At 44.1% G+C, this 15,830-nt stretch overlaps 1 long non-coding RNA gene across 1 annotated transcript in view; it reads right to left on the minus strand.

Annotated features, from left to right (window-relative positions):
• LOC137311415 (uncharacterized) overlaps positions 1-10,525 on the minus strand; it is an 81,673-nt gene extending 71,148 nt beyond the window's left edge. The window contains exon 1 of the long non-coding RNA XR_010960352.1: positions 10,426-10,525. This is a non-coding gene — a long non-coding RNA (uncharacterized lncRNA). The remainder of the gene's footprint in view (positions 1-10,425) is intronic.
• Between the last annotated feature and the right edge of the window lie 5,305 nt (positions 10,526-15,830).

The following is a 15,830-nucleotide window of genomic DNA, read 5'->3' on the forward strand; positions in this document are numbered from 1 at the left end:
TGATCTCCAGTAGTGGCTGTTCAAAATCCTCTTCAGGTACTCCCTTAGTTTCACTTTCACCTTCCTCTCTAAGAACTAATGCAAGATAATAACTAGGCATCTTTCTCTTGAGTTAACTCTGAAGTACAAGGTAGCCCCCTTCAAGTGAACCTACCCTTGCTTTAACTATAGTTTTACTTACGCGCTTATAAAAGCCCTTACTATTTCCCTTTATGTTAACCATCATTCTTTTTATCATACTCTCTCCAGACTTCTTAATCGTCCATTTTGCTTCCCTTCTATACCCTTTATATTTCTCAGTTTTCTTCTGTATTATGTTAATCATTTGCTTCTTCTTTAATCCTAAATTTTTCCCTCTGTTAGTTTGGCTTTAATTACTAAAATCCAAGACAAAGCAGCCCTCTTGATTGGCACCCTATCCACCACCTTAAACATTCACTCCCTGCACCACCAGCGCATGTGGCTGCAGTATGTACCATCTACAGGATGCACTGCAGATACTCGCCAAGGCTTCTTCGACAGTACCTCCCAAACCCGCGACCTCTCCCACCTAGAAGGACAAGGGCAGCAGGAATATGGGAACAACACCAGCTGCACGACCCCCTCCAAGTCACACACCATCCCGCCTTGGAAATATATCGCTGTTCCTTCGTCGTCGCTGGGTCAAAATCCTGGAACTCCCTACCTAACAGCACTGTGGGAGAACCTTCACCACACGGACTGCAGTGGTTCAAGGCGGCGGCTCACCGCCACCTTCTCAAGGCCAATTAGGGATGGGCAATAAATGCTGGCCTCGCCAGCGATGCCCACATCCCATGAACGAATAAAAAAAAATAAGACCACCCTTCCCCCATTTTTCCTTTTGTATCTCTCCTGAAAATGTTATAGCCTGGAATTTGATTTGCCATCTTGCCCAAGCAGAGGCCAAACTTGTTGCAACATCACACCTCTGCATTCTTATTGGTACCTCTCGTTCCCTGACTTTATTTCTAATGCTTTGCATTTTTGCATATCACCCCTTTAATTCTGACACAATGATATCCTTCAATATTTTTACTTTCCTTCATTAACCTCCTGTTTAACTGCTCCTATCTACCCTTAAGGTATGTCTCTCCATGCTGCCCATCAAGCTTACTATTTTAGATTGCTTTGCTATACTGTATGAGGGATTTTTCCCTCCCTCCCCCACCTTATTATCAAGTACTCTCCATTGCCCTATTTACTCTCTCTGGAAGGACAATAGCTGATCTGTGATCTAACTCCATATGAGCCATATCCCTTAATACCTTTGGTTGCCAAAAAGCTATCTATCTCGGATTTAAATTTAGCAATTGAGCTAGTGTCAATTGCCGTTTGCGGAAGAGCGTTCCAAACTTCTACCACCCTTTGTGTGTAGAAATGTTTTCTAATCTCGCTCCTGAAAGGTCTGGCTCTAATTTTTAGACTGTGCCCCCTACTTCTAAAATCCCCAACCAGCGGAAATAGTTTCTCTCTATCCACCCTATCTGTTTCCCTTAATATCTTATAAACTTCAATCAGATCACCCCTTAACCTTCTAAACTCTAGAGAATACAACCCCAATTTGTGTAATCGCTCCTCGTAACTTAACCCTTGAAGTCCGGGTATCATTCTAGTAAACCTACGCTGCACTCCCTCCAAGGCCAATATGTCCTTCCGAAGGTGCGGTGCCCAGAACTGCTCACAGTACTCCAAGTGCGGTCTAACCAGGGTTTTGTATAGCTGCAGCATAACTTCTGCCCCCTTGTACTCTAGTCCTCTAGATATAAAGGCCAGCATTCCATTAGCCTTCTTGATTATTTTCTGCACCTGTTCATGACACTTCAATGATCTTTGTACCTCAACCCCTAGGTCCCTTTGGACATCCACTGTTTTTAACTTTTTACCATTTAGAAAGTACCCTGTTCTATCCTTTTTTGATCCAAAGTGGATGACCTCACATTTGTCTACATTGAATTCCATTTGCCACAGTTTAGCCCATTCACCTAATCTATCAATATCCCTTTGTAATTTTATGTTTTCATCTACACTGCTTACAATGCCACCAATCTTTGTGTCATCGGCAAACTTAGATCTGAGACTTTCTATGCCTTCATCTAAGTTGTTAATAAACATTGTGAATAATTGAGGCTCCAAGACAGATCCCTGCGGGACTCCACTAGTCACATCCTGCCAATGTGAGTACCTACCCATTATCCCTACTCTCTGTCGCCTTTCGCTCAGCCAACTTCCTAACCAAGTCCGTACTTTTCCCTCGATTCCATGGGCTTCTATCTTAGCTAACAGTCTCTTATGTGGGACCTTATCAAATGCCTTCTGGAAGTCCATATAAATAACGTCCGTTGACATTCCCCTGACCACTACTTTAGTCACCTCTTCAAAAAATCCAATCAGGTTTGTCAGGCATGACCTACCTTTCACAAATCCATGCTGGCTCTCTCTGATTAATTGAAAATTCTCAAGGTGTTCAGTCACCCTATCCTTAATTATAGACTCCAGCATTTTCCCCACAACAGATGTTAGGCTAACTGGTCTATAATTCCCTGGTTTCCCTCTCTCTCCTTTCTTAAAAAGCAGAGTGACATGTGCAATTTTCCAATCTAGAGGGAGAATTCCTGAATCTAGAGAACTTTGAAAGATTATAGTAAGCGCATCTGCAATGTGCTCACCTACTTCCTTTAAAACCTTGGGATGGAAACCATCTGGTCCTGGGGATTTGTTACTCTTTTGAGCTATTATTTTCTTCATTACTGTTGCTTTACTTATGTTGCTATTATTTTCTTCATTACTGTTGCTTTACTTATGTAATATATATTCTAATATATGCAGCAGTTTAGCAGTTGTTAAGGTATACTTTTAGAGTGTGAGCTTCACACATGTCAAGGAGAGTATAGAGTTTGGTGAAGATAAGTGTTATTTAAGATTTTACAGCTATTCATTAAATCCTGGCGGGCAAACCACCGAGAACAAATCTGTGTTTCTTTTTTGTTTTATTAAAATCTCATTAAGGGCATAGAAGGAAGAATGAGTGCTGATGTGAAGACTTGTCTGTGCTTCACACCCAACCAGCCTGAGCTGGAGTTACTGAACATTTCTAGCATTTCTGTATCAGAAATGTTTAGAGCATGTGCTTAGAGTGGGTGGATCTGGAAAGTTCCATGAAAATGTCACATTTGTGGCTTCAGTATACAAACAGGAAGAAGGAGCAAATTTGCCTTAGTTTTGATCTGTTGTGTGATAGATGTTACTACAGAATGCAATGTGTTGATTCTGCTGGGGTGCTTAGAGCAGAAGCACCTCCTGATATAACTTACAGTTTTTCCTAGTATAGGAGAGAGGAATAAATATAAAATACATTTGTCATATCAACGACTTAGATGAAGGCATAGAAAGTCTCATATCTAAGTTTGCCGATGACACACAGATTGGTGGCATTGTAAGCAGTGTAGATGAAAACATAAAATTACAAAGCGATATTGATAGATTAGGTGAATGGGCAAAACTGTGGCAAATGGAATTCAATGAAGACAAATGTGAGGTCATCCACTTTGGATCAAAAAAGGATAGAACAGAGTACTTTCTAAATGGTAAAAAGTTAAAAACAGTGGATGTCCAAAGGGACCTAGGGGTTGAGGTACAAAGATCATTGAAGTGTCATGAACAGGTGCAGAAAATAATCAAGAAAGCAAATGGAATGTTGGCCTTTATATCTAGAAGACTAGAGTACAAGGGGGCAGAAGTTATGCTGCAGCTATACAAAACCATGGTTAGACCGCACCTGGAGTACTGTGAGCAGTTCTGGGCACCGTACCTTCGGAGGGACATATTGGCCTTGGAGGGAGTGCAGCGTAGGTTTACGAGAATGACACTCGGACTTCAAGGGTTAAGTTACGAGGAGAGATTACACAAATTGGGGTTGTATTCTCTAGAGTTTAGAAGGTTAAGGGGTGATCTGATCGAAGTTTATAAGATATTAAGGGGAACAGATAGGGTGGATAGAGAGAAACTATTTCCGCTGGTTGGGGATTTTAGGAGTAGGGGGCACAGTCTAAAAATTAGAGCCAGACCTTTCAGGAGCGAGATTAGAAAACATTTCTACACACATAGGGTAGTAGAAGTTTGGAACTCTCTTCCGCAAACGGCAATTGATACTAGCTCAATTGCTAAATTTAAATCTGAGATAGATAGCTTTTTGGCAACCAAAGGTATTAAGGGATATGGGCCAAAGGCAGGTATATGGAGGTAGATCACAGGTCAGCCATGATCTTATCAAATGGCGGAGCAGGCACGAGGGGCTGAATGGCCTACTCCTGTTCCTATGTTCCTAAGAGAACAAGTCCAAAATGCGTGAACTTTTTTACATTATCTACCTGTAATCTTCTTTACGTTGGAACTTCTTAAAGGTTAATACTATGGTTTGGTGACCAGAACTACACACTGCACTCCAGATGGGGTCTGACTAATGTCTTACTTAGCAAAGGAAAGGAAAGAACTTGCATTTATATAGTGCCGTTCACGACCTCAGGACATCTTAAAGTGCTTTATGGCCAATTAAGTACGTTTGAAGTGTAATGTAGAGAAAGGCGGCAGCCAATTTTGCACACAGCAAAGTCCCACAAACAGCAATGAGATAGATGATCAGATAATCTGTTTTTTAGTGATGTTGGATGAAGGATAAATATTGGCCAGGACAATAGTGCCATGGGATCTTATGTGTCCACCTGAGAGGGCAGACGGGGCCTCAGTTTAACATCTTTTCCGAAAGACTTGATCCCTGACAGTGCAGCGCTCCCTCAGTACTGCACTGAAGTGTCAGCCTGGATTATGTGCTCAAGTCTCTGGAGTGGGACTTGAATTCACAACCTTCTGATTCAGGGCCAAGAGTGCTACCACTGAGCCAAAGCTGATACCTGTAACAGTACAATACAACCTTATTTGTTTTGTACTCACTTCCTCTGCAATTGCATCCAAGACCTCATTTGTTATTTTCTATCTTGCAGCCAAGCTGCAGGCCGACAGCTTCATGGATTTATCCATAAACCCCCTAGATGAAGTATTATAGTGGCAGGGCTGGATGCAAATTGAAGGCTCAGTTCCCACCATTAGCCACACTGAGCAGAGGTTGTGACATCTCCCAGGAGAGGAGAGGGAAAAATCAGAGGGCAGAGTCATGCTGGATGGTCTCTGGTGCTGTTAATAGGGAACCCTGGTGGCTGTCTGCGAGCAGAGTGTGACCTGGCTTCTCAACTCCAGACATTTGTTCAGACAAATGAAGAAGAAGGAATAAAAAAAAGAGAAGAAAAATGAATGGAGAACTGACCTGAATACACCCATAAAAATAAACTTTTAAAACCTAGAGCCCCTTGTCGTGTGCATGACACATTCCATATTTTCTATTATTCACTTAGGCACTTTCTGTTATCCTAGATTTATATAACTCCATTTTCACTAGTAATAAATGTAAATATTTTTATGAAAGCTCCATTCATTATCAACATAATAAGCTTTGAATAAATCTTTCATTGGGCAATAGCTTGAATGCGGTAAGGTCACTACTTCTGTTGTGTGACTTTTGACCACTACAGGATACCAGCCTGCAAGTGAAAGGCTGTTAATCTGTTGCTCGATCCGGGAGGATATCCTACCTGGCATGGAGTAAAAGTAGAAGTCTATTATAACATTTACAGGTTGCAAGAACTGGAATATCTCATCACCTCAGTTGCCACTGCACTCATTGGCGCTTGAAGGCAGATTAGCAAATCATTGACGGGAGATGTTTGTTTTATGGTTTCTGAGTCAGATACTAATACCGCACTGCACTCAGTTGTAAAATAACAAAAGTCAGAACTTGACCTACATTGAATCACTAGTTGATTGCTTGAAGGAACAATTATATCTCTTAACCTATGCTAAGGTACGGTTCCACAGGGACTGCCACCATTGTTACAGCCTATTGGGCTATATGCAATGTTAACTACAGTCATGTTGTCCAGTAGAAATCATTGACTAGTCAGAAGTGTGGCTACAACGACAACAATTTAGCCACATGCACTAGTTTTAGTAAAAAATGCCTTTCACACAATACAAAAAAGCAAAATACTGCGGATGCTGGAAATTTGAAATAAAAACAGAAAATGCTAGAAATACTCAGCAGGTCAGGCATCTGTGGAGGGAGATACAGAGTTATCGACCTGAAACGTTAACTCTGTTTTTCTCTCCACAGATGCTGCCTGATCTACTGAGTATTTCCAGCATTTTCTGTTTTTATTACATCTAAAACCATTCAGTGCAAAACTTTACTGCATTTTTCTCTTTCCACAAAGTTTGGAATTCTGGCTTGAATTTATCAGACCCAGCACATCTTAGTGCAGCTTCTAGGTTTTTGTCCAATAGTTGCAAGCAGAACTTTGATTCATCAGAGTGATTGCTCAGAATGTTGACTCTCACAACTGCTCTCCATCCAGAATACTTTGTCCAGTTTTGATCCCCTCACATGGTAGTGATATTGAGGCTTTTGAAAAGGTTCAGAGAAGAGCCACAAGAATGATTCCCAGTACAAAATACCTAAGCTACCCAGATAGGCTTAAAGAATTGGGTCTATATATTTTAAAGAAGCATAGACTCAGGGTCTATTTGATTGAGGTCTATAAAATATTGAGAGGACTAGATTAAGTCCACGCTGACAAATTAGTTCCATTAGATAGGTTGGGGAGGACCAGGGGTCATGTGTATGAATTACGCAAGAGAATAAATAGGTTAGATGTTAGGCAGCTCATTTTTAACAAGAGAATGGTGGACTATGGAACAAGCTGATAAAGCTGTTAAAAAGTCTTATGGGATTCATGGCTTTATAAATGGAGGCATATTTCAAAAGCAAGGATATTTTACTAAACCTTTATAAATCACTGGTCAGCTGGAGAATTGTGTCCAATTCTATGGGCACCACACTTTAGGAAGGATGTCAAGGCTTGGAGAGGGTGCAGAAGAAATATACCAGAATGATACCAGAGATTAGGGACTTCTGGTATGTGGAAGGACTAGAGAAAGGTTGGGGAGTCTATAACGAGGGGGCATAGATTTAAGGTGAGAGGGGAGAGATACAAAAGGGTCCAGAGGGGCAATTTTTTCACTCAAAGGCTGGTGAGTGTCTGGAACGAGCTGCCAGAGGCAGTAGTAGAGGCGGGTACAATTTTGTCTTTTAAAAAGCATTTGGACAGTTACATGGGTAAGATGGGTATAGAGGGATATGGGCCAAGTGCAGGCAACTGGGACTAGCTTAGTGGTATAAACTGGGCGACATGGACATGTTGGGCCGAAGGGCCTGTTTCCATGTTGTAAACTTCTATGATTCTATGATTCTAAGCTGGGATTGTTCTTCTGAGAAAAGAGAAGATTAAGGGAGATTTAAAGAGATGTTCAAAATTATGAGGGGTTTTGATGGAGTAAATAAGGAGAAACAGTTTCCACTGGCAGGAGGGTCGGTAACCAGAGGACACAGATTTACATCAAGTTACATTGAAACTACAGCACAGAAGCTGGCCATTTGGCCCTATTGTCTATGCCGGCGTTTATGTTCCACACAAGCTTCCTCCCTCCCTATTTCATCGAATCCTATCAGGATACCCTTTTATTCGTTTCTCCCTCATGTGCTTATCTAGCGTCCCCTTAAATGCATCTATGCTATTTACCTCAACTACTCCTTGTGGTAGCGCGTTCCACATTCTTACCACTCTTTGGGTAAAGAAATTTCTCCTGAATTCCCTAATTAGCGACTATTTTATATTTATCACCTCTAGTTTTGGACTCCCCCACAGGTGAAAACATTTTCTCTACGTCTATTCTAAAAAACCTTATCATTATCTTAAAGGCCTCTGTCAGGTCACCCCTCAGCCTTCTCTTTTCCAGAGAAAAGAGCCCCAGTCTGTTCAGCCTTTTCTGATAAGGATATCCTCTCAGTTCTAATTGACAAAAGAACCAGAGAGGAGATGAGGAGATTTTTTTTTTAGGCAGCGATTTGTTACGATATGGAATGCACTGCCTGAAAGGATGGTGGAAACAGATTCAATAGTAACTTTCAAAGGGAATTGGATATAAACTTGAAAAAGAATAAAAATGAAGGGCAATGGAGAAAGAGCAGGGGAGTGGGACTAATTGAATAACTCTTCCAAAGTTGCCAGCTTGTGTGGTGAGTGCTAATTCACTGTATACATTCAAGAGAGAGCTGGACTGGATGGAGATTGCATAGGATAGGTAACAAACAATATGTTATGGTCCATGTGGTCTCATGGATTAGTTTTGATCACCTAGAGGGATCGGAGAGCAATTTTCCAGATTGTTTTCCCCTGATTTGATCTGATTTTTCGCCCCTCCCAGAAAATTACATGGCATCTATGGGGTAAGGAGTCTCTTTAAGTGATGCATAAGGCCTGTATGGAACAGGCTAGATGGACCAGCTGGTCTTTTCCTGTCCGACGTTTCATATGTTTGTATGGATGCCACTTGCTTTTTGCCATCACGCGCCCTGTTGGAGCTGCTTGTCATACATTGGGCTAGCTGTCTTCTGAGGGCCTGGAGCAGCTATTCCGATTGACAACTCCCTTCTCCATACAATGTTGCTGTTGTTTCCATGGTACTTAAGTCTGGTGTTTATACCCGTGTTACGCACCATTTTAGCAGATAGCCAATAAGCAGTATTCAAGGAAGTAAAGCACACGCAACGATCAAAATGCATTCTGCATTTTATCAACAGACACACAAAAGGGTTAAAGTACATATGCATGCATTAGGCGAATATGAGTATTGAGATAACATGCCCAATGACAGTGTCTATTAATCATTTTTTATTTACTAATCAAAAGGGCAATTAGCCACATCTGGATTCCCAATTAGCCACATGTGTGTAGTGACTAACGTATTGGACAACACTGGATGTTAGGTTCATGACCAATATTTTCTTCTGATATAAATCATTTTAAAAAAGGTGGTGCATAAATCCTCAGTCACCCTTTTCCAGCCCAACTCTGCATCTCTCCCTCACCTCCATATGCTGGTTCAGTTTCTGGATACTCCTAAGCGATGGCTGGTGCCCTGGCCAATATTTAATGCTCAACCAACAATATTAAACAGGATGTGGAGATGCCGGTGATGGACTGGGGTTGACAATTGTAAACAATTTCACAACACCAAGTTATAGTCCAACAAATTTATTTTAAATTCCACAAGCTTTCGGAGGCTTCCTCCTTCCTCAGGTGAATGTTCCACACCGTTCACCTGAGGAAGGAGGAAGCCTCCGAAAGCTTGTGGAATTTAAAATAAATTTGTTGGACTATAACTTGGTGTTGTGAAATTGTTTACAAATATTAAACAGATTATCTGGTCATTAACTCATTGCTGTTTGTGGGACCTTGCTATGCGCAAATTGGCTGCCACATTTCCCTGCATTATAACAGTGACAACACTTCAAAAGTACTTAATTGGCTTTAAAAGGCTTTGGGATGTCCTGAGGTCATGGAAGGTGCCATGTAAATGTAAGTTCTTTTGTTCTTTCTAAAAAAAGTTCCTTAGCTGTGAAGTGCTTTGGGACATCCTAAGGACATGGGAGGCAATATATAAATTCAAGTTTTCGTTCTTTTATGACACAGGTGCTGGCCCAGGTTTAGTATTATTAAGAGATTTAACAAAATGTCTTGTCTTTTGGTTTTTTTTGTATCGAGGAGGTGTGAGTTAGAAATTCTGTAACCTAATTCATTGTCTATAGCCCAAGTCATCCGGTCTGATGAAAAGTTTATTCTTCTGCTAATTGAAGACTAGTACATGAGAGCGCTGGCTTCAATTCAGTAAGCTATTTACTGATTCTATGCCATGCCTCTATAGGATTAACCAACTAATCAAGTTTAAACAATAAATGAGCAATGACTTAAACATAACACATATTTACAGCAGTTGTTAAACTTTATTAATACCTTATATACTAGAAAATAGTAAATCATTCACAACTTGTGCTAAAACTATGACTAATTAACTTATGTGCTTGTTTTAGTAATCCTTTCCTCACCAACTAATGAAAATATTCTCACTTATCTTTTTCTCTTCAGAGATTCCCATTACTTAGCCTCTCTTCGAAGGTTTCAGATCAAACTCATTGTTTGAAAAATGCAGGCTAAGAATAACCCATAAAAGCTGTCGTCAGAGCCAAGCAGGTATTTAAATAAATGCTTGCTATATTCAAAAAGACAAAACATCAGAACATTGTACTGAATTAAGCTGGGACATGATTATTTTGCTTTAGCGGAATTGGAGGGCATCTTTAAAGTGACTGGGCTTCCAACCACCACAGAGATGCATTCCTGACCCTGAATGAGTTTCTGGCCTCAGCTTCGTTAGCATAGTTATGGCAGGTTCACTAACCTTCACTGAAGATTTCGTCTAGAGGGCTGTGGAGGATGTCCACGAAAGGCCTTAGAGACCTGCTTCAGCATTCAACAAATATACATTCCCTTGAGGAATAAAAACTCCATGGGAAAAGTGATCCAACCGTGGCTAACTAGAGAAGTTAAGGATAGTATTAGATTAAAAGAAAAGGCTTACAATGTTGCCAAAAAGAGTAGTAAGACTGAGGATAGGGATGGTTTCAGAAATCAGCAAAGGATGACCAATGAATCGATAAAGAGAGAGAAAATTGAATATGAAAGTAAATTGGCAACAAATATAAAAACAGATTGTAAGTGCTTCTACAAGTATGTTAAAAGGAAGAGATTAATGACAGTAACATAAACGTGGGTCCTTTAGAGGCAAAGACAGGAGAAAATATAACGAGGAAAATATAACAGCTGAGAGGAGCCGAGCCGAGCGGAGGGAGCGTCCGATAAAAGGCGGGATTTCAGAGCGCTGAGAACAGCTGAGAGGAGCCGAGCCGAGCGGAGGGAGCGTCCGATAAAAGGCGGGATTTCAGAGCGCTGAGAACAGCTGAGAGGAGCCGAGCCGAGCGGAGGGAGCGTCCGATAAAAGGCGGGATTTCAGAGCGCTGAGAGGAGCCGAGCCCAGCGGAGGGAGCGTCCGATAAAAGGCGGGATTTCAGAGCGCTGAGAGGAGCCGAGCCCAGCGGAGGGAGCGTCCGATAAAAGGCGGGATTTCAGAGCGCTGAGAGGAGCCGAGCCGAGCGGAGGGAGCGTCCGATAAAAGGCGGGATTTCAGAGCGCTGAGAGGAGCCGAGCCGAGCGGAGGGAGCGTCCGATAAAAGGCGGGATTTCAGAGCGCTGAGAACAGCTGAGAGGAGCCGAGCGGAGGGAGCGTCCGATAAAAGGCGGGATTTCAGAGCGCTGAGAGGAGCCGAGCCGAGCGGAGGGAGCGTCCGATAAAAGGCGGGATTTCAGAGCGCTGAGAACAGCTGAGAGGAGCCGAGCCGAGCGGAGGGAGCGTCCGATAAAAGGCGGGATTTCAGAGCGCTGAGAACAGCTGAGAGGAGCCGAGCCGAGCGGAGGGAGCGTCCGATAAAAGGCGGGATTTCAGAGCGCTGAGAACAGCTGAGAGGAGCCGAGCCGAGCGGAGGGAGCGTCCGATAAAAGGCGGGATTTCAGAGCGCTGAGAACAGCTGAGAGGAGCCGAGCCGAGCGGAGGGAGCGTCCGATAAAAGGCGGGATTTCAGAGCGCTGAGAACAGCTGAGAGGAGCCGAGCCGAGCGGAGGGAGCGTCCGATAAAAGGCGGGATTTCAGAGCGCTGAGAACAGCTGAGAGGAGCCGAGCCGAGCGGAGGGAGCGTCCGATAAAAGGCGGGATTTCAGAGCGCTGAGAACAGCTGAGAGGAGCCGAGCCGAGCGGAGGGAGCGTCCGATAAAAGGCGGGATTTCAGAGCGCTGAGAGGAGCTGAGAGGAGCCGAGCCGAGCGGAGGGAGCGTCCGATAAAAGGCGGGATTTCAGAGCGCTGAGAACAGCTGAGAGGAGCCGAGCCGAGCGGAGGGAGCGTCCGATAAAAGGCGGGATTTCAGAGCGCTGAGAACAGCTGAGAGGAGCCGAGCGGAGGGAGCGTCCGATAAAAGGCGGGATTTCAGAGCGCTGAGAACAGCTGAGAGGAGCCGAGCGGAGGGAGCGTCCGATAAAAGGCGGGATTTCAGAGCGCTGAGAACAGCTGAGAGGAGCCGAGCCGAGCGGAGGGAGCGTCCGATAAAAGGCGGGATTTCAGAGCGCTGAGAACAGCTGAGAGGAGCCGAGCCGAGCGGAGGGAGCGTCCGATAAAAGGCGGGATTTCAGAGCGCTGAGAACAGCTGAGAGGAGCCGAGCCGAGCGGAGGGAGCGTCCGATAAAAGGCGGGATTTCAGAGCGCTGAGAGGAGCCGAGCCGAGCGGAGCTGCGACCGAGTTCGAAGTGACGTCAGGAATCAGATCGGGACGCGACACAGGGGAGGCACCTGATTGGTGAGTAGGTTCAGGTGAGTATTTCTCCTTATCTACAGTAACTGAAGTAAAAGGAAAGGGAAGGTCTGCAGGTCTTATAGGAAGTAGCGTTTATTTTTTAGTGAATCAAGTTCCCTAGTGTAGTTAACATTCTCTAAATTGAGAACAATTTAAAGGAGTAAACTCCTTAAAGGGAGTGGTAAGTAGTTTTTCTTTCCTTTTTTTTTTCTCTTGACATTGTAGTTGTTCTTAAGCTAATTTAAGGGTTAAGTCATGGCAGGAGATCCCAGCGCCGTGTCATGTTCCTCTTGTGGGATGTGGGAATTCAGGGCTCCTTCCTGTATCCCTGATTCCTTCACCTGCGGGAAGTGTGTCCAGCTGCAGCTATTGTTTGACCGCTTGACGGCTCTGGAGCTGCGGATGGACTCACTTTGGAGCATCCGCGATGCTGAGAAAGTCGTGGATAGCACGTTCAGTGAGTTGGTCACACCGCAGATAAAAATTACTGAGGGAGATAGTGAATGGGTGACCAACAGACAGAGGAAGAGTAGGAAGGCAGTGCAGGGGTCCCCTGCGGTCATCTCCCTCCAAAACAGGTATACCGTTTTGGATACTGTTGGCGGAGATGGCTCACCAGGGGAAGGTGGCAGTGGCCAGGTTCATGGCACCGTGGCTGGCTCTGCTGCACAGGAGGGCAGGAAAAAGAGTGGCAGAGCTATAGTGATAGGGGACTCGATTGTAAGGGGAATAGACAGGCGTTTCTGCGGACGCAACCGAGACTCCAGGATGGTATGTTGCCTCCCTGGTGCAAGGGTCAAGGATGTCTCGGAGCGGCTGCAGGACATTCTGGAGGGGGAGGGTGAACAGCCAGTTGTCGTGGTGCATATAGGCACCAACGATATAGGTAAAAAACAGGATGAGGTCCTACAAGCTGAATTTAGTGAGTTAGGAGTTAAACTAAAGAGTAGGACCTCAAAGGTAGTAATCTCAGGATTGCTACCAGTGCCACGGGCTAGTCAGAGTAGGAATGACAGGATAGCTAAGATGAATACGTGGCTTGAGAGATGGTGCAAGAGGGAGGGATTCAAATTCCTGGGCCATTGGAACCGGTTCTGGGGGAGGTGGGACCAGTACAAATTGGACGGTCTGCATCTGGGCAGGACTGGAACCAATGTCCCAGGGGGAGTGTTTGCTAGTGCTGTTGGGGAGGGTTTAAACTAATGTGGCAGGGGGATGGGAACCGATGCAGGAAGTCAGTGGGAAATAAAGTGGTGACAGAAACAAAAGGCAGTAAGGGAGAGTGTACAGAACATGACCGGACAGATGGTCTGAGAAAGCAGGGCAAAGACCAAGGGAAGACGAGATTAAACTGCATTTATTTCAATGCAAGAAGTCTGATGGGCAAGGCAGATGAACTCAGGGCATGGATGGGTACATGGGACTGGGATGTTATAGCTATTACTGAAACATGGCTAAGGGAGGGGCAGGACTGGCAGCTCAATGTTCCAGGGTACAGATGCTATAGGAAAGATAGAGCAGGAGGTAAGAGAGGAGGGGGAGTTGCGTTCTTGATTAGGGAGAACATCACGGCAGTAGTGAGAGGGGATATATCCGAGGGTTCGCCCACTGAGTCCATATGGGTAGAACTGAAAAATAAGAAGGGAGAGATCACTTTGATAGGATTGTACTACAGACCCGCAAATAGTCAACGGGAAATTGAGGAGCAAATATGTAAGGAGATTACAGACAGCTGCAAGAAAAATAGGGTGGTCATAGTAGGGGACTTTAACTTTCCCAACATTGACTGGGACAGCCATAGCATTAGGGGCTTGGATGGAGAGAAATTTGTTGAGTGTATTCAGGAGGAATTTCTCATTCAGTATGTGGATGGCCCGACTAGAGAGGGGGCAAAACTTGACCTCCTCTTGGGAAATAAGGAAGGGCAGGTGACAGAAGTGTTAGTGAGGGATCACTTTGGGACCAGTGATCATAATTCCATTAGTTTTAAGATAGCTATGGAGAAGGATAGGTCTGGCCCAAAAGTTAAAATTCTAAATTGGGGAAAGGCCAATTTTGATGGTATTAGACAGGAACTTTCAGAAGTTGATTGGGAGAGTCTGTTGGCAGGCAAAGGGACGTCTGGTAAGTGGGAGGCTTTCAAAAGTGTGTTAACCAGGGTTCAGTGTAAGCACATTCCTTATAAAGTGAAGGGCAAGGCTGGTAGAAGTAGGGAACCTTGGATGACTCGGGAGATTGAGGCACTAGTCAAAAATAAGAAGGAGGCATATGACATGCATAGGCAGCTGGGATCAAGTGGATCCCTTGAAGAGTATAGAGATTGCCGGAGTAGAGTTAAGAGAGAAATCAGGAGGGCAAAAAGGGGATATGAGATTGCTTTGGCAGATCAGGCAAAGGTGAATCCAAAGAGCTTCTACAAATACATAAAGGGCAAAAGGGTAACTAGGGAGAGAGTAGGGCCTCTTAAGGATCAACAAGGTCATCTATGTGCGGAACCACAAGAGATGGGTGAGATCCTGAATGAATATTTCACATCGGTATTTACGGTTGAGAAAGGCATGGATGTTAGGGAACTTGGGGAAATAAATAGTGATGTCTTGAGGAGTGTACATATTACAGAGAGGGAGGTGCTGGAAGTCTTAACGCGCATCAAGGTAGATAAATCTCCGGGACCTGATGAAATGTATCCCAGGACGTTATGGGAGGTTAGGGAGGAAATTGCGGGTCCCCTAGCAGAGATATTTGAATCATCCACCGCTACAGGTGAGGTGCCTGAAGATTGGAGGGTAGCAAATGTTGTGCCTTTGTTTAAGAAGGGCGGCAGGGAAAAGCCTGGGAACTACAGACCAGTGAGCCTGACATCTGTAGTGGGTAAGTTGTTAGAGGGTATTCTGAGGGACAGAATCTACAGGCATTTGGAGAGGCAGGGATTAATTAGGAACAGTCAGCATGGTTTTGTGAGAGGAAAATCATGTCTCACGAATTTGATTGAGTTTTTTGAAGGGGTAACCAAGAAGATAGATGAGGGCTGTGCAGTAGACGTGGTCTACATGGACTTCAGCAAAGCATTTGACAAGGTACCGCATGGTAGGTTGTTACATAAGGTTAAATCTCATGGGATCCAAGGTGAGGTAGCCAATTGGATACAAAATTGGCTTGACGACAGAAGACAGAGGGTGGTTGTCGAAGGTTGTTTTTCAAACTGGATGCCTGTGTCCAGCGGTGTGCCTCAGGGATCGGTGCTGGGTCCGCTGTTATTTGTTATTTATATTAATGATTTGGATGAGAATTTAGGAGGCATGGTTAGTAAGTTTGCAGATGACACCAAGATTGGTGGCATTGTGGACAGTGAAGAAGGTTATCTAGGATTGCAACGGGATCTTGATAAATTGGGCCAGTGGGCCG

The sequence above is a fragment of the Heptranchias perlo genome, chromosome 3, assembly GCF_035084215.1.
Source record: "Heptranchias perlo isolate sHepPer1 chromosome 3, sHepPer1.hap1, whole genome shotgun sequence".
Lineage (NCBI taxonomy): Eukaryota > Metazoa > Chordata > Chondrichthyes > Hexanchiformes > Hexanchidae > Heptranchias > Heptranchias perlo.